The sequence below is a fragment of the Girardinichthys multiradiatus genome, chromosome 14 (assembly GCF_021462225.1).
Source record: "Girardinichthys multiradiatus isolate DD_20200921_A chromosome 14, DD_fGirMul_XY1, whole genome shotgun sequence".
Lineage (NCBI taxonomy): Eukaryota > Metazoa > Chordata > Actinopteri > Cyprinodontiformes > Goodeidae > Girardinichthys > Girardinichthys multiradiatus.
The window spans coordinates 39,031,502-39,051,081 of record NC_061807.1 but is presented as its reverse complement, the minus strand read 5'-3'; the positions used below and the strand labels follow the sequence as shown (position 1 = coordinate 39,051,081).

Below are 19,580 nucleotides of genomic sequence, written 5' to 3'. Positions count from 1 at the left end.
CTGAGTTCAACATAAACAAAACCAAACTTCATAAAATGAAAAACGTTTAGATTATTTCATTCTAAAATACTTCTATTACTCTCTGCCCAAGACCTAACCTCATGAACCGTGCTGAGGAAACGTTGTCCGGGGGTGACGAAGTTTGAAGGAACATCCACTTTGAACAAAAGTTAGCTTCAGCTAACCTCCGGAGCTGTCGGGGAGGGGGCGGCTTGCTGTCCGCCGACCAAACTGCAAGTTACTGGTAACCACGGTGATGAGTCCGTTGTCCTCCTTCGGGAAACTGCTCCACTCGGAGTCATAGAGACAGCGTCTCTGCCGGGAACACTCTATAACACAGCTTGATTCTGTAGACCTCAGAGAGAAAAGTCAAGTCACGCTTGTACCTTAATTTCCCCGTTCATGAATGAATACCGGATACACATACAGTATTTCATTCGAACTTAACTTTGTGCATATGATCGGTGATCGTATGACACTCTTGGATCCAGTTGAAGAGTTATGTCTGTTTGCCAGCAAAGAGACATTAGCGCGCTGTGTCCCTCCTACCAGCTCCGCAGTGGGGTCCGGGTGGAAGAGATTGTTTCCTTGGAAAGGGGGTGGTTTTATACAGGCAGTGGCATCATGGGATGTTCGCTGTTACCCCTTTCCTTGGCTGTGCCGGAAGTAGGTTAAATGCAATTTAATTTGAAAGTTCCAGAAACGTCTGTACCGCATCTTGTTTTAATCCAGGGCTGTGGGTCCCAACACTATCTTAGTTGAATAAACAAAATGTACAAAGTTGTATTTTACTCATTTATTAAGTGACTGTTTCCTTTGAACAATGATATTACTTTTATGTTTCAAATTGCTGAAACGAAAGAAAAATGCACCTAGCAAGAGAACTGTACTTGGTGAACAAAAGTGCAAAAAGGCATTACCTTCACAATTTAGAAACTGTACCTCAATGGTTCACAGCCCTGGTCCTCAGGGACCCCTTCCCAGCAAGTTTTAGATGTGTGGCTGCTCCAGAACACCTGATTCAAATTCTGACATGACCTCCTATACAGGCATCAAGAATGGAGGGTCAAACTGGACAAAATTAATACAATAAAATCATCATTAAATGAATAAATGTTGTGAATGTCCCATAAGTGAAGTAAATGTAACATGAAAGAAATGTAACATTAAATGTGCCATTAAATTAAAGGTACCATTTATTTATTTAATACATCATTAGAAATAATAAATGTACCATTATATCATGAAATGGACTATTATGCAATTAAATATGCCACTGAATAATTAAGTATAATTTTAAAGAAGACATGACGTAATTAGTGGTACATTTAATTTTTAATGATGTATTAAATGAATTGTACATTTAATGGTACTTTAAATTTGTTTCTATTTCACAACATATTTATTTAATATCTTCCCTTGATGAAGCCTTTTCCCTCTCCTGTGGCAAAGGCTCTTAAATCTTTAGAGCACATGCAGCAATTTTGTTGGTCAGATGAGACTTGACACATGTTGGTACTTTTGGTTTGATGAATGAAGAGATGCAGGGCTGATTCAATCCAGAAGTTGCCTTACAAGTGTCCCTTAATCACTGGTGTACTTAATTACGACTAAACACGTTTTACAAGCAGCAGACTGCGTGTTGACACCACTACACTCAACTCTTCTAAGTTCGACAATATTTGCAACTTTCCTGTCAGCTCTATGGGTTTAATAGATAAGTCCTTACTTCTGACTTTATGTTGCAAATCCAAATTTACCACGTCCAGTTCTCCACCTGCGTTTGTTCCCTCCATTCTGAACGCAGGTGGAAAACATCAATCAGAAGCACTGTTGGCTTGTGGGTCGTGTTGTTCGTTTGACTCGCATGATAGTATAGGCTTCTTGGAAAAAAACTACACAATGGCGGTGTCGATCCAAGTTTTTTTTTCCTTAAAGTTTATAACAAAGTCTCAGTTTTACATTTCCAAAGACAAGTGATCCTAGTTTGTTTTCCCCCCTATTGCTTAGCTCCCGGTCCTGTCTGCTCCCATTCATTTTTTATCCTGTACTGTCCCAATCATGTGATCTTTACTAATGCTGTCTCCCATCCTGCGGGATTCCCATGGAAATCCCGTGACCCGTGGGATTCCCGAATAAATGTCAGCCTCTACTCTCCGGTAGACTCCTAGTGGTGTCTAAGCAACAGGTGACATGCCTAGTGGAGATAAATCTAACCCCATCAAAGCTACATGTGAATAATTAGGAGTAAGGAAACAGCTACGAAATACAGCTAAAAATTCTGTCTAACATCATATGAATCAGTTAACATAGACCCTAAAAGTCGATTTTCATCAACCACCTACACTCGCCTTAGCTCCACATCCTACAACACAAGTGTTCTCTGGCAGGATTATCTACCTGCAAAGGCTTAGTCTCTTAATAAATGGAATTATATGCAGTTACTGGATAGATTGAGTCATGTTGTAGTTATTTAGCACCTACTACTATTGTCATCAAAATAGGCCACAGAGGAGCATAATTAAAGCCATCAAAGTTAGAAAAATCACATTCCCGCCACCTCTACTGAGCCCAATAAGTTGCATTTTGGGCTTATAACAACCTTCCTGTCAGGATCTGGAGTCATCTGCTGCCTGCTGCTTACACCTTTCCAACACTAGGTGCCGCCAGCAGGAGAGTTCCTGAGGCGACAGGTGTTGCGCATCTATTCATCAGCTGAGAAGCATAAAGAGGATGGTTGCCAACACTTCGGTGCCTGAGTGTTTTGCCTCCGTGGTAATCTTCTGGCCAGAAACTTTGCATGATTTTTGCTATGAAGAACTTTTGAAGGATTTTTCTGTGTTAACTCTAACTTCCCTGTTACTTGTTCCAGGTGCAATTTCAGCCTGACCTGTTCCAGTCCTCTGTAGTGGCTCTGGTTACTTCCTGGATTTTGACTGTACCTGGCAAGTGGGGCTTCTTTCCTGACACTTATTCTCTCCCTGGCAGTTTTCCTGGATTCTCCAGTAAGAGAACGTTTTAGTTGGGTCATATTCTGAGGTTCAGCCACTAATCATTTCTGTTTGTGTTTTTTCAGTGGTGAAAGATTAGACTTGCCGCTTCTGTTGTGCCTGACCAAGTTTTGCAATAAACCTTCTTTATTTAACAAGTTTTCTGAGAGTCTCTGCATGTGGGTTAAGTCGGCTGTAAAAATCATGACACTTCCTGTAAATCATGATTTAAAACATTAGCCCCATTTACTAAAAAAGTGTGGTCATCTTTAAAGCAGCATCCATTTATCTTTTGGCCATATTGAAAAACTACCTTCTATCACATTGTTTCCTGCTGAGGGCACAATGTGCTGGTAAAGACAGGTTTAATCTGTGAGACATGGAAGGTTGGATGGATTCGGAGGTTGGATGGCAGACGGAGACGGACTGCATCGGGGCCTATGATTGAATGGATTTCAAATCGTGGGACCAGTTTCTTGGACAAGGATTTCAATGGGATGTCACGGTAGGAGAGCCAAACCTTTTGACCTGGGGAGTACTGAGGAGCTGGTCTGTTTCCTGTCAGCATATTTTTGGTTTTGTGCGGCAGTGTGATGAAGCGCTCTGATTGTATTTGACCAGATGTGCTTACAATGGCCGATGCAATGGTGGAAAAAAGTGACTGAGATGTCTCTCTCGTCTGAAGGAAAAAGTGGTGGTGGGTAACCCAGAGAAGCTTCAAAGGGGAACAGACCTGCTGCTGTGTAGGTGTGTGAATTGTGAGCATCCTCTACCCAGGGTAGAAAGTTATTCCTGTCAGATGGATTGGTGGATGTGAGACATCTGAGAGTAGCTTCCAATTCTTGGTTTATTCGTTCTGTTTGGCCGGATGATAACGAGATGTGAGAGAAACTTTTGCGTTGAGTGCTGAATAAAACTGTTTTCAAACCTGATAGTATAATTCTGTATAAGCATGTTTAAAAAGCAATGTCTGACTTTCATTTGTTCATTTACATATAATTTTTATTAATTATTACCTTTGTCAGATTCAAGTTATTTCTGTGACCATTGTGGGTTTTTCTTTCATTAATTGAGGGGTACCAACAATTTTGTCCACGTGTGTAAGTGCTTTGCGCACAGTGGAACCTCTTGCAAAACCCAAGAGGCCACCAGGACATGTGTAAAGGGCTGCAATTTGACTCCACTTCTCTGTTAACTTGAAAAGAATTACCCATTCCTAACTGTTAAACACAAGACATTCATAATAAAAAATATTCATGCACTAGTTAGAATGATTTTACTGATATCTTTAAGTATTTTGTCTACTCAAAATGTCCCAGATTTACATGCCATTTTAGCCTTACTTGTGTTTGCTAGTCAGTGGTCTCCAATGTCAGGCCAGTTGAACTCAAATTCTTGCATTTTTAATGATTTTTAGTGCTGTAGCTGTTTATTTTATTTTAACAGTGTGCAAGTTTTAACAGCAAAATATTCTTCAACAAATATACATTGCATACACTTGAGGTGGATTTTAAGCTATTTTAGGATTTTAAGGGACATTTTGTTTTGACAAAAACCTGGCATTGAACAGAGTAGGAGCAATTTGATATTAATTGCCAAGTTTGTTTTTTGTACTGTTATCTCTAACACTAAAGGTAAACATTAGTTAAGTTCCTTTACGTCTTAAGCCACAAGGAGGCAGTGTGAGCATGTTTTTTTGTATAGTCCCTGCCAGGGGAAAGGCACAAGAATAGAGCATGTCATGGTGTTAGGAGCTGCACTTTTTCTGACTGCAGTCCTTAGTAGTTTGCCTCAGTTTAAAAATAGTCACTTATAAAGGAAAGAAAATAAATGGACATGTTAAACTTTGAGTAACTCCATGTTTTGTTTTTGTTTTTTTGTTTTATGCTTTATTAATGAAGCATGTCAAAGGATATGCATATCACACAGATTAGTCTGAGAGCAGTCTATGCAAAAGGTCATAGTGGTTGCAATTACATGATCAAAAGTACAGCAAAAATTTTGGATACTATAACCTCATGCAGTTATCTGGAAAATTGTGTTGCAATATGTTGTTTGTAGATGTCAGCATGGAACGCTTATGGCTGATCTTCCAAAGGCAAGAGTTCTATCAGATAGTCTGCCATTTAAAAATGTTGGAGTGGATTACTTTGGTCTGTTTCACATCAAGAAAGGTTGTACAGTCATTAAGAGCTATGGCGTGCTTCAAGCTCTAGGGAAGGTTTGTTGCTAGACGGGGTCAAGTTGGTGTAATAAGGTCTGACAATGGCAAAAACTTTACTGGTGCTGAACCTGAACTTCGTGAAGCAATTAATGTTTTCAATATGGAGAAAATTGAGTCAGAAATGACTCTAAAGAACATCCAGTGGATCTTTAATCCCCCAGCAACATCCCACTTTGGCGGCATATGTGATTGCCAGATTACAGGTCCTTCTCAAAATATTAGCATATTGTGATAAAGTTAATTATTTTCAACAATGTAATGATGAAAATTTAACATTCATTATATTTTAGATTCATTGCACACTAACTGAAATATTTCAGGTCTTTTATTGTCTTAATACGGATGATTTTGGCATACAGCTCATGAAAACCCAAAATTCCTATCTCACAAAAGTAGCATATTTCATCTGACCAATAAAAGAAAAGTGTTTTTAATACAAAAAACGTCAACCTTCAAATAATCATGTACAGTTATGCACTCAATACTTGGTCGGGAATCCTTTTGCAGAAATGACTGCTTCAATGCGGCGTGGCATGGAGGCAATCAGCCTGTGGCACTGCTGAGGTCTTATGGAGGCCCAGGATGCTTCGATAGCGGCCTTTAGCTCATCCAGAGTGTTGGGTCTTGAGTCTCTCAACGTTCTCTTCACAATATCCCACAGATTCTCTATGGGGTTCAGGTCAGGAGAGTTGGCAGGCCAATTGAGCACAGTGATACCATGGTCAGTAAACCATTTACCAGTGGTTTTGGCACTGTGAGCAGGTGCCAGGTCGTGCTGAAAAATGAAATCTTCATCTCCATAAAGTTTTTCAGCAGATGGAAGCATGAAGTGCTCCAAAATCTCCTGATAGCTAGCTGCATTGACCCTGCCCTTGATAAAACACAGTGGACCAACACCAGCAGCTGACACGACACCCCAGACCATCACTGACTGTGGGTACTTGACACTGGACTTCTGGCATTTTGGCATTTCCTTCTCCCCAGTCTTCCTCCAGACTCTGGCACCTTGATTTCCGAATGACATGCAGAATTTGCTTTCATCCGAAAAAAGTACTTTGGACCACTGAGCAACAGTCCAGTGCTGCTTCTCTGTAGCCCAGGTCAGGCGCTTCTGCCGCTGTTTCTGGTTCAAAAGTGGCTTGACCTGGGGAATGCGGCACCTGTAGCCCATTTCCTGCACACGCCTGTGCACGGTGGCTCTGGATGTTTCTACTCCAGACTCAGTCCACTGCTTCCGCAGGTCCCCCAAGGTCTGGAATCGGCCCTTCTCCACAATCTTCCTCAGGGTCCGGTCACTTCTTCTCGTTGTGCAGCGTTTTCTGCCACACTTTTTCCTTCCCACAGACTTCCCACTGAGGTGCCTTGATACAGAACTCTGTGAACAGCCTATTTGTTCAGAAATGTCTTTCTGTGTCTTACCCTCTTGCTTGAGGGTGTCAATAGTGGCCTTCTGGACAGCAGTCAGGTCGGCAGTCTTACCCATGATTGGGGTTTTGAGTGATGAACCAGGCTGGGAGTTTTAAAGGCCTCAGGAATCTTTTGCAGGTGTTTAGAGTTAACTCGTTGATTCAGATGATTAGGTTCATAGCTCGTTTAGAGACCCTTTTAATGATATGCTAATTTTGTGAGATAGGAATTTTGGGTTTTCATGAGCTGTATGCCAAAATCATCCGTATTAAGACAATAAAAGACCTGAAATATTTCAGTTAGTGTGCAATGAATCTAAAATATATGAATGTTAAATTTTCATCATGACATTATGGAAAATAATGAACTTTATCACCATATGCTAATATTTTGAGAAGGACCTGTAGATCTGTGCGAAAAATACTGAGGTTAGTTCTGAGGCAACAAGCATTGGACGAGGAGGGTCTGCAGACTCTTATGTGTGAGACTGAGGCAATAATAAAAAGCCGTCCTCTGACGAGACCATCTAATGATAAAGGCTTTGACACACCACTTGCTTTTGCTGAAAACTAAACCATCCATTCCACCAGGTGTCTTTGATGAGAAAGATATCTACCCTAGAAGAAGATACGTGTCCAGTTCAGTACATGGCCGACTTGTTTTGGAAGCACTGGACAAAAGAGTACTTGCAGAGTCAACAACAAAGACCAAAGTGGCTGCTCCTGAAGCGTAATGTTTCTGTTGGTGACATTTTCCTACTGATTGATGATTCAGCTCCAAGAAATTTCTGTTTAATTGGTCGAATCATTAAAGCTATGGAGGACAACAAAATCAGGGTTCGGCAGGTTCAACTGAGAACCCAGACAAGTATACTTGTGAGACGTGTTGCTAAGCACTGCTTAATGCTCGAGGCTGATAAGTTATAAGCCAGTGGTAAAGACTGCGCTCCACCGGAGTTGTGTGATTGAACCTCTGACTCCAGAATCATTGTTTTATTTAACTTATGTAACTTTTCTTTTTTCTCTTCCACTTGACTTTGGAAATGTACAAACATTATTGACGTTGAAAACCTTACTTGAAGAAATGCAAAGAAAACAGGAATAACATTCTGTATAGATTTTATGAGTGTACTATGTTTGGGTAAGCTACAGCTTGTGCAACTAAAAGAATGAATATGATGGAATGTTTCAGGTTTGCATGTTTGTTATAATTGTTATTCAAAATACAATTAGTGGCCGTATGTAGCAGCAATTTTATACTAATTGCCAAGTTTGATTATTGTATTATCTCTAACTCTAAAGGCAAACGTTAGTTCATTTCATTTATGTTTTAAGCCATAGGTTTGGCATTGTGAGAATGTTATGTTGTATAATCCCTTACAGGGTAAAGGCAGAAGAAGAGAGCGTGTCATGGCGATAGGAGCTGCACTTTTTCTGACCGTAGTCCGTAGTAGTTTGCCTCAGTTTAAAAATAGTCAGTTTGTCATGTTGGACCAGAACCAGGTGATTCCAGCCAGCGCCACTGCAGCCACCTAAAACAGGTTGGACACCTCAGAGCCAGCACTAGGGGGTTTACACAATATTTTTTAAATTCAGATTTCAAAACATGTAATTTTGACTAGTGATAATGAAGTTTCAGATATCTTCAATTGTGACTATGGATGTGTGACCTTTTTAAATGACCAGTCAGTGACGTCATTTGAGATATCCTGAAAGGCATTTTGATTTGTCCCTTTTTAGTCAGAATGCAAATGCAGATATCTTAAATTCCCATTCTGCATAGACAAACGTTGTTGAGACTACTCCAAACTAATTTTTACATATCCAGAATGTAATTGCAGATAGTCAGACGAAGCCGATTTATGTTGCCAAACTCAGTTTTCTTTTCTCAAGGAGCATCGAACCAGATGTTTTTTCATGGGTTTGAGGTTTCATAGTTTAAACCTGAATGATGAATTGAAACACATTTAGCCTCATAAAATAATGTAACACTCCTCAAGAATGATGGAAACAACCTCAATCCGATGTAAACTGTACAATTTTCTCTGTTTTTGTCACATGAAGATACAAATACGCATCGATCTGTGTGCTGAGGAGCATGAAATGCATATAAAGTGTCTAAGAGGGACTTCCATTCTCACTAAAAATAAAATGGTGTCGGATCAGCAGGTTACTTCCAAACAAGTCAGGTGTGATGATTCCTGAGATGGACAAGCACAAGTCTATTAATAGCAGCGTAAAGTTGCACGTAATTGTGGAATGATGGCATCTTAGGCACAGCTGGAGGACATCGCCAATTGAAGAATTCAAAGGGAGGGTGTTTTCAGAGATAGTTCTGACCTTCTAGCACGTGATGATGCATGGCTTTTAAGCCGGTTTAGATTGCCCAGGGCAATTATCTTGGAGTCTAGTTTCTGGCCCCAGAAACTAGAAGAAACCATGCATTACCAGTGCCGCAGCTCACTACGCTGCATTCCTTGCAAACGGATCTTTTCAGAGGAAGCTGGATAACAGGTCAGGTATTTAACAGTCATTCCTGAGCCGTGCCATGCCAGTCATATGGGTTGGCCTATTCCGTATGTTGCCCAGATATATAAAGCTCCCCTAAACTGTGGCTCTCATTTGCAGACAGGAGTCGATTTCCGAATGTAATCAGAGCTATGGACTGCATTCATACTGATATAAGAGCCCCAATCTGTAAACAAATTTGGTTTTGTGAATAGCACACCTTTTCATTCAATAAATGTGCAACTCATTTGTGATGAGCAAATGTGTCTCAAACTGTAGTGGCACGTCAGCCTGAAACAAAAGGTTTACAAGCCGACAAAACTTTATTTTTAGCCAGTTCTTTGAGTCACTGATGTCACTCAAGGAGTTGTTGGTTCGCTGTAAACTACTTCAAACATCCCTCATGGGGATGTTTAGACAATGTTGCAGCACAGCATTTGGAAGCACCCGAGTTAATTGCTGTGAGTAGATGGCAGCAGAACCAGGTTCGTTCTTTCTAATAAATTGTAGTACTTAGAACGCTTTAAAATTTGTACCTAAAACCAATTTTTTGTATAAAAGCTGTACACTCTTTTATGCATGAGGGCCCCTGGTCTGGAGGCAGTGCACTAAGGAACTTTGAAGGAAATGGATATGTTGGATATATTTGAACTTTATTTTTCTATTTGTGGACCCAATTCTTTTTATTAAAGATTATTCCAGATGTATGTTGTATAATTAATTCAATTCAATTTAATTCAAATTCAATTCAAAAATACTTTATTAATCCCAAAGGGAAATTAAATGTTGTTGTTGTAGTTGTAATCAACCCTGCAGAAGCATCAGTTCAAATAAATCATTATTATTCAAGATGAGTGGATGTTAACTTGTGACCAAAACTGTAGCTATATGGTTTTGTCTCTTCACCTGCAGTGTTTTTGCAGAGGAGAAGTAGCAGCAGCTCTGATGAGAAGATGTTTAAGAGGGATTTGCCTTGAGCTGGGCTCTGATACAAACTGGACAACTGTACCGTTAGGCAGACTCCAGCTGAAGAAATCAACCCAGAACCCCCCTGTAAGACCTAGTTTTATTCAAAATGTTTTGTGTGGAACAAGAAAAGACAACCTGTTTCATTGTAAACAGAATAAGAGCAAGTGAATGGCTTGGTTTGAGAAGTGTTGTGATCAGAAGATGTACATTTTGTTCCTAAAATTACTGTCCATTTGGGAGACAACATTAAAAACATAAAAAATAGTTAATATGTCCAAGAAAGCCAAACTTGAGTCTTCAAAAAATGTTGAACATAAAATATAAAAAAGAATTGCAGCTCAAAGAGGTGGTGCTAAATACTGGCTAAATATTTCAGATAAACTTTCTCACTTAATGGTTCTCTTTTTTTTCAGGACTGTTTAAATTGTAGATTGTCACTGAAGGAACCAAACCATGAATGAACACATATGGAATTAGGTAGCAAACAAAGTGTGAAATAACTCTGAACATCTTTTATATTTTAGATTATTCAAAGTATCCACTCTTTGATTACTGGGGGCAGCAATCTCAGCAGAGACACCCAGACTTCCCCAGACACTTTCTCCAGCTCTTATGGGGGAGGTCAAGGCGTTCCTACGCCATCAGAGAGACATAGTCCCTTCTCATGACCTGGGCTGTCTCCCAGGGCTTCTCCTGGTGGGACGTCCCTGGCACACCTCCTAAGGGAGACATCCAGGGGGCATTCGAAACAAATGCCCGAGCCACCTTAGCTGACTCTCAATGTGGAGAAGCAGCGGCTCTTCACTGAGCCCCTCCCATGTGGCCAAGCTACTCACCCTATCTCTGAGGGATTGCCAAGCCATCCTGCAGAGGTAGCAAATTTCAGCAGCTTGCATAAAAATCCTTTCCATGAAAGTCATGAACAAGACTCTTGACAAAGGGTAGCCCTGTCAAGTTCAACATGTACCCTGGAGCACACCCCACACGGCACCATGATGGACAAGGTCGAAGGCCTTCTTCGGATCCACAAAATACATGTGGACCGGTTGGAAAAACTCCCAACCCTCGAGCCACGTGTAGAAAGAGTAAGGCTAGTCAAGTGTTCCACAGCCAGGATGAAAACAACACTGCTACTCCTGAAACAGAGCTTCGACTCTCGTCTTCAACACCCTGGCATAGGCCGTCCCAGGGAGGAGTGCGATCCCCCTTTAGTTTGAACACACCCTCGGATCTCCCTTCTTATAAAGGGGGACCGCCACCCCAGTCTGCCAGTCCAGGGGCACTTTCCCCAAACAGCACACACCATTGGAGATGGTGTGTACACAACAGCCCCACAACATTCAGAGACCTGAGGTACTTAGGCCAGATCTCATCCATCCCCAAAGCCTTGTCATCCAGGATATTTTTAACCATTTCAGTGATTTTGGCCTGGGCAATGAACAAGTACGGCTCAGAGTACCCAGTATCTGTTTACACCAGGGAAGACATGATGGGAAACCTGACTCTAAATTAAGTAGTGTCAAAGTAATTATACCAAATAAAACAGTTGTTCCTTTTGTAGAGATTGAATATTCATTCTCCTGTTGCATAAGGGTTGATTTTGTTTCTTATGCTAACAGAGATGCTAAAGAGACTCTGATAAATAAACTCCATCTGCATAAACTGTGAATTTTGATCTTTGTAAACTGAACTTCAAATTCTGCAAAAGTGTTTCTGTTGGTTTAGTGGATGCACAACTCAGCAATTCAAACATGCACGGATATTACGAGCAAAGACCAGAGGTAAAGTAGTGGTTCATCTTGCAGCAGGGTCTTATTCCCAAAGTGTAAAAGTGGAAACATACTAATGTCCATATACTGGAGAAGCAACATTTGTTTCATGCTTACACTTGAGTGGGAGTGATTTTTAAAAATGTAAAATTTATATAATTATGAGCAGTAAGGATTGATTGAATATATAAAACTTATACTCTTCAACTTATTAAAACTCCATTGGAGCTAAGGGAGAGTTCAACACCCACCAGAAACTCATGCTTCTACCACTGTCTTTGTAGGAATAAATGTGTTCTTGGAACAGGATGAAAAGTGCATTGCTCCTCTTGAATTTTATCTTCACCTGTCAGCTGAACTCTCCACCTCAGAAACCTGACATAGACCCTGGGGACATTAGAGTTGAGTTTTCCTGTCAGGATGTAATGCACAATCTGGTCCATTTATTTAAATGGAGGGACCATCACCTCAATTTCTCAGTTAAAGTACATGATCTCCAATCTTCAGAATGCTGAGGAACCTAGGATGGATCTGGGTGAGCAGCTCTCCATCCACACTGTAACTGTTATGAGGTGATAGAAGTGTTTGGTGTATCTGTGCTCTCCCTGGTGGAGAGTGGAGGCAGCTGAAATATTGATGGCTGTGCTGCAGACACGTGTGAGCATTCTCCTTAAATAAACTGAGCCTAAAACATGGTGTCAGAGTAATGCTACCTAATGCCTAGGACAAGCAACTTGGAAAAGATCATCCAGGAGACAACATGAGACAATTCAAGAGACTTGCATCCATCCTACATGGAGCCTAGAGTGGACACCTCGAGTGGATGTGAAGCAGCTAAAGGCTAACCAGCAAGGAAAGTGAAAAAAAACAAAAAAAAAACTGAAAACGCAGGTGTAAGCTAACTATACTGCTAAAATATGGCCAAACCTCTTGGCTCCACTATCTGCAACATGCAGATGAACCCGCCATTCATCCCTGTCCAACTGACAGGAGAAACTTCTGGCATTTTTTTATGTATGAGCCTGTTAGTGACAGGATGGGTTAGTTCTGACATACTGGAGGAAGTTAAGTGTCATTCCTCAATTTTGTCATGATCCACACCTGTTTGTGTTTTTGTTTGATTGCACTTGTAAGGATAACCTTAATTAATATTACTCATAGCTGTTTCTCCCACTTATACTATAATAAAATAAAGCATAACTTCTAATGTTTCCCTTTTGTTAGAATAGGATAATAATCCTATTCGACACACATTTCAAGGATAAATGACCCAAGGTTTGTCATGCACTGGGTTTGATATGGGACAGACAGTACAGGTCCTTCTCAAAAAATTAGCATATTGTGATAAAGTTCATTATTTTCCATAATGTCATGATGAAAATTTAACATTCATATATTTTAGATTCATTGCACACTAACTGAAATATTTCAGGTCTTTTATTGTCTTAATACGGATGATTTTGGCATACAGCTCATGAAAACCCAAAATTCCTATCTCACAAAATTAGCATATTATTAAAAGGGTCTCCAAACGAGCTATGAACCTAATCATCTGAATCAACGAGTTAACTCTAAACACCTGCAAAAGATTCCTGAGGCCTTTAAAACTCCCAGCATGGTTTATCACTCAAAACCCCAATCATGGGTAAGACTGCCGACCTGACTGCTGTCCAGAAGGCCACTATTGACACCCTCAAGCAAGAGGGTAAGACACAGAAAGAAATTTCTGAACAAATAGGCTGTTCCCAGAGTGCTGTATCAAGGCACCTCAGTGGGAAGTCTGTGGGAAGGAAAAAGTGTGGCAGAAAACGCTGCACAACGAGAAGAGGTGACCGGACCCTGAGGAAGATTGTGGAGAAGGGCCGATTCCAGACCTTGGGGGACCTGCGGAAGCAGTGGACTGAGTCTGGAGTAGAAACATCCAGAGCCACCGTGCACAGGCGTGTGCAGGAAATGGGCTACAGGTGCCGCATTCCCCAGACCTGGGCTACAGAGAAGCAGCACTGGACTGTTGCTCAGTGGTCCAAAGTACTTTTTTCGGATGAAAGCAAATTCTGCATGTCATTCGGAAATCAAGGTGCCAGAGTCTGGAGGAAGACTGGGGAGAAGGAAATGCCAAAATGCCAGAAGTCCAGTGTCAAGTACCCACAGTCAGTGATGGTCTGGGGTGCCGTGTCAGCTGCTGGTGTTGGTCCACTGTGTTTTATCAAGGGCAGGGTCAATGCAGCTAGCTATCAGGAGATTTTGGAGCACTTCCATCTGCTGAAAAGCTTTATGGAGATGAAGATTTCGTTTTTCAGCACGACCTGGCACCTGCTCACAGTGCCAAAACCACTGGTAAATGGTTTACTGACCATGGTATCACTGTGCTCAATTGGCCTGCCAACTCTCCTGACCTGAACCCCATAGAGAATCTGTGGGATATTGTGAAGAGAACGTTGAGAGACTCAAGACCCAACACTCTGGATGAGCTAAAGGCCGCTATCGAAGCATCCTGGGCCTCCATAAGACCTCAGCAGTGCCACAGGTTGATTGCCTCCATGCCACGCCGCATTGAAGCAGTCATTTCTGCAAAAGGATTCCCGACCAAGTATTGAGTGCATAACTGTACATGATTATTTGAAGGTTGACGTTGTTTGTATTAAAAACACTTTTCTTTTATTGGTCGGATGAAATATGCTAATTTTGTGAGATAGGAATTTTGGGTTTTCATGAGCTGTATGCCAAAATCATCCGTATTAAGACAATAAAAGACCTGAAATATTTCAGTTAGTGTGCAATGAATCTAAAATATATGAATGTTAAATTTTCATCATTACATTATAGAAAATAATGAACTTTATCACAATATGCTAATTTTTTGAGAAGGACCTGTAAATTGGTTTGATTAGAATGCTGCAGCAACACTTAGATTAAGGACGGACACTCGCTACTACACAACCTACCAGATAGACACCCCAATGGTGACACATAGTCAACTTATAAACACTGAGGGAGAGCACATCCATTGCATTGGAATGCCAGATTTTAAACTACATGTGACTTTCTTTCGGGGCTTTTCGCCATCCTTCTACCGACAGCGAGCCTCAGCGCTGATCTCTGTAATGATTCCTCTGCCTAATTTAGATTAAATGTGTTAAAAGTTAGAAACTGTTGAGGGTCGTTCCCTTAAGAGTCAGTGTTAGAGTGTGATTGCTTCTGGGGACCAAGGACTAGAGAGACTCCGAGGCATCTGACCGCTAGCAGGGTGCGGTAGCTCAGACAAACTCACCTGATTTCTGTTAATCTGTGTTTTCTGTTCCCTTATGATCAGGTTGTACTGTCGTGTTTTGCGGTGGTGAAGGATCAAAGTGGCAGCAGGATATGGGCAGGCCCATGGTGGTTAGATACATTTAATGAAATAAAGAAATCTTACAGGAAGCACGAAGGAAAACTCAAGAACCAGGAGTAACAGAAGAGCAGGGAAAAACAACAGGATTAACAGAATCAGGTGAGTGCTATCAAACAGAAACACACACAGGTGCGGATCAAGACAAATTTGGAAAGAGCATGGGCTTTTGCTATTTGAGACTCTTTTCTCAGATTTATTCATAGATTTATTTATTTATTAAGGCACACATTTTTTAAATTAAAAACAAGGGCCACACCCAAATTAAACATGCACCAAAGCATGTAACAAGCAATGACACAGGAAGTGAGCAAACAGGGGAAAACTGAAACGATAACAGCCCAGAGGATAACAACTGAATGCAACCAGAGAGTATAAGTACAGCAAAGAGCAGTGGTGGCTGGTGAAAAATATTCTTCGTGGTGCTGATGTAACAATACATTTCTCTACCTACTCCAATATATGAAATGGAATCAACAGGGAGACGATGAATACAAATGAACAGCACCCCTTTTATCATACTTTGAACGTGGCATGGTTGTTGGTGCCAGACGAGCTGGTCTGAGTATTTCAGAAACTGCTGATCTACTGGGATTTTCACGCACTGCCATCTCTAGGGTTTACAGAGAATGGTCAGAAAAAGAGAAAATATCCAGTGTTTGGCAGTTCTGTGGCACAAATGCCTTGTTGATGCCAGAGGTCAGAGGAAAATGGCCAGACTGGTTTGAGCTGATAGAAAGGCAACAGTAACTCAAATAAGCACTCGTTACAACCAAGTCATGCAGAATAGCATCTCTGAACGCACAACATGTCGAACCTTGAGGTGGATGGGCTACAGCAGCAGAAGACCACACCGGGTGCCTCTCCTGTCATCTAAGAACAGGAAACTGAGGCTACAATTAACACAGGCTCACCAAAGTTGGACAATAGAAGATTGGAAAAACGTTGCCTGGTCTGATGAGTCTCGATTTCTGCTGCAACATTCAGATGGTAGGGCCAGAATTTGGTATCAACAAATGAAAGCGTGGATCCATCCTGCCTTGTATCAACGGTTCAGGCTGGTGGTGGTGGTGTAATGGTGTGGGGGATTTTTTCTTGGCACACTTTGGGCCCCTTAGTACCAATTGAGCATCGTGTCAACGCCACAGCCTACCTGAGTACTGTTGCTGACCATGTCCATCCCTTTATGACCACAGTGTACCCATCTTCTGTTGGTTACTTACAGCAGGTTAATGCGCCATGTCATAAAGCACGGATCATCTCAGACTGGTTTCTTGAACATGACAATGAGTTCACTGTACTTAAATGGCCTCCACAGTCACCAGATCTCAATCCAATGGAGCACCTTTGGGATGTGGTGGAACGGGAGATTCGCATCATGGATGTGCAGCCAAAGGTGGTAACACACTCTCGCCAAACTCTAGCTTTGTGACTAAACGTTTGTGTTTTCTTAGAGCTTCGACTAACCTTTGTGTGTCCTCCTTCTCAGGTTACTCTCAAGCCCTAGCTCTGTTTCCAGTTCGTTTCCTGACTTCCTGACTTCTAGACTTCCAGTTACTTTCTCTAGACAAACTCCAAGCTGGCAGCTTCCTGGCTCTGCGATCAACCAGCCACAATCATAAGCAAACCTTGTTCACGTGCAAGCACCACCGCCCAGTGTACCACGCCACCTTCTTCACACCACGGACTAAGCTTAACTGGATATCCCGGAGACTTCCTTCAAGTCTCTATAGACCAACTTACCTTGGATATGACCCTCCTCAGTCTCCCCTGGTTTAGTGCTCCCAGACTCCACATCTTTCTTTCCCCCCTGGCGGTTCCATCATCTCCTCCAGTAAGTGTCTCATATTACTTTAACTGCAATAGTTATCCCATCACTTTATTCTTACCTGTTCTCCCCTTCTCTGTGCAGTTGGTGATCTACCGATCCTGGTTCTCTCGCCACTAACTCATTCCTGGAAAACTAAATCTCTTAAAATCTGTAAAGTTCTCCTGAGTGTATTTCTGCATGTGGGTCAGATCTGTTTCTAGAACCATGACAGCTGCCTGTGTTTCATTCTACTTCAAATGGTCTGATAAAGCAGGACAGTAGGCAGCTCCTTTTAAAGGGACCTATAAATTAATATAATCTTCTCCACCCAGGGTTGCTTTGGATCCACACAGATGTGGCGTGACCTTTTAGCTATTTAACTGAAAGAAAATATGTACAAACAATTTTGATTCTTTCCCCATAAAAGAATAAACTATATTTTTATTGGCTGCAGTTTTGATAAAACTAAAGTAAATTTAAAACCAAGACAGAATTAATCTCAGTATATAACATACCAAGAATGACAAGAATCCAACATTTATGCATCATACAGAGACCAGAACCCATCTTACAGTACTTGCATAGCTACATTAATGGGGCAGCGGTGATCAGTCTTGTAATATGAAGTGATAAACTTCTTGTTTACAGGGTTTTTGGTATAAGTCAAAGCAGCAGTCATCAGGACCAGTTGAACCTAAAAATAAGACCATAGGTAACGTGACATCAGTTGGTTGTAGAAGCGGCATCTCTAAGTGACATTAACTTCAATAAACTTGCTGTTGCAGAGGACTATGGACAGCAGAACGACTCCCAGGACGCAGAGCAGGAAGAGCAACCTTCATGATGACAAGATATTCCTCTGTTAGAGATTAACACCACGGCTGCCGATTCGGGCTTTCTTAAAAACATTGGGCTGCTGCTGTGTTTATAAAAACCAAAACCTAAAAAAATTTGTTGGAGGTGTTAAAGACAGGGTGTTTGAGGGTGAAACTTTCCACTTGGTTAGATAGAGTGGTAGATTTCAGAGGAAATAACGCTGTGGTTAGACCAAAACTGCATCTCAAACGCATGAAGTATAGTAATTCTCCTGCATATAAAACTTTTATTGTTCCAAAAGAAGAAGAAACACTTTAAAATGCTAAAAAAAAGAGAATATTTCATTCTATGTTGGACTTTTATGATTTTTTTTGTTTCCTTTAAAAACAAACAAAAAAAGTTTAATTATTGTTAGTCATCAGGGGCTGCACAGTGATGCAATTGGTATCACTATTGCCTTGCAGTGAGAAGATCCTGGTATTGACTCCCCTGGCCAGGGGTCTTTCTGCATGTTCTCCCCGTGAATGCATGGGTTCTGTCCGAAAACTCCGGCTTCCTCCCACAGTCCAAAAACATGACTGTTAGGTTATTTGGTCTCTCTAAATTGCCCTTGGCTGAATGGGAGTGTGCATGGATGTTTTTCATGTGTGTTCCTGTGGTGGTCTGGCGACCTGTCCAGGGTGTACCTCACCTACTGAACTACAGAATAAAACTGTTGGGTTTGCTTTTCTTTAGAGCTGTGAGAAAAATCACTTAACATCATGGTGCGTCTTCCCTGACCGCAAACACATACAACCCCTTAGCAAGGTGAGTGATGCAAAAAGAATTTCAAAGTTATAGATATCATATTAGATTAAATGAGGTTAAACATTCTGCTGTAGAGTCATACTGGGTTTGGTTGCCTATTCAAGTCAATTTGCAGTACCTTCAATTATAATGTATATGTACAGACAGCACACAGAACTGCCTCTGCAGAATATTTAGAATATACCATCATTGTTTATGTAGGTTAACTAACTCATGAATCATACATCACATGCTTCAAATTCACAGCTTATTCTCTGCAGCTATTGTTGTGGAAAATTATTTTAGTGCTCCGAACTTTTCTTTACCTCTCCTCTCTGACCTCTGTGTTTTGGTTACTTAAGAGCAGATGGGCTCTAAATTCATTATCAGAAGTTTTATGGTTAACACTCCCTGAAGGGTTATATCCCAAGGGAGGGTAGATGGGTGCCCTCATACACAACTTTGTTACCTCTGACCCGGGGTGGGGTCTAAACTCTTTCAAGTTGAGAGAACACCCTCATTCTGCTATAAATATGGTTTGTAATTTGTGTTCGTGGCTCTGCTTCACTGACTAAACTCAGTGACACAGTCTTCAAACGCTGATATGCCTTTGAATAAATTTATAAAGACAAAGTCCGGTCTTTCTCTTGTTAATGAGTTGATTTCTCTCCCACTTTGATAAGAAAATCCATAACACTATCATATGTGATACCAACCACTTCATAACCTAATGAGTTTGGCTGTTGTTTCCATGTATTTGCTTGTATTTAGTCATTGATGAATACCTTTTGCTGAATTGCAATCACCAGAATCATATGTGTTAAAGGTGGGAAACAGCTAAAACATGCAAGACACCAACCCTTGAGACCGACTTTAGACACCCCTGCCCTAGATTCCTACTTCCTCACAGCTGT

The 19,580-nt window shown here is 41.1% G+C and overlaps 1 long non-coding RNA gene across 2 annotated transcripts; it reads left to right on the top strand.

Annotated features, from left to right (window-relative positions):
• The first annotated feature begins 2,693 nt into the window (after positions 1–2,693).
• Positions 2,694–4,918, top strand: LOC124881192. Of its 2 annotated transcripts, XR_007041567.1 has the most exons (3): positions 2,694–2,775; positions 2,873–3,005; positions 3,077–4,918. It is a non-coding gene; the product is annotated as an uncharacterized LOC124881192 (long non-coding RNA). The 2 variants fall into 2 exon arrangements; XR_007041566.1 differs by lacking the exon at positions 2,694–2,775 and having other exon boundaries at positions 2,787–3,005.
• The last annotated feature ends 14,662 nt before the right edge of the window (positions 4,919–19,580 follow it).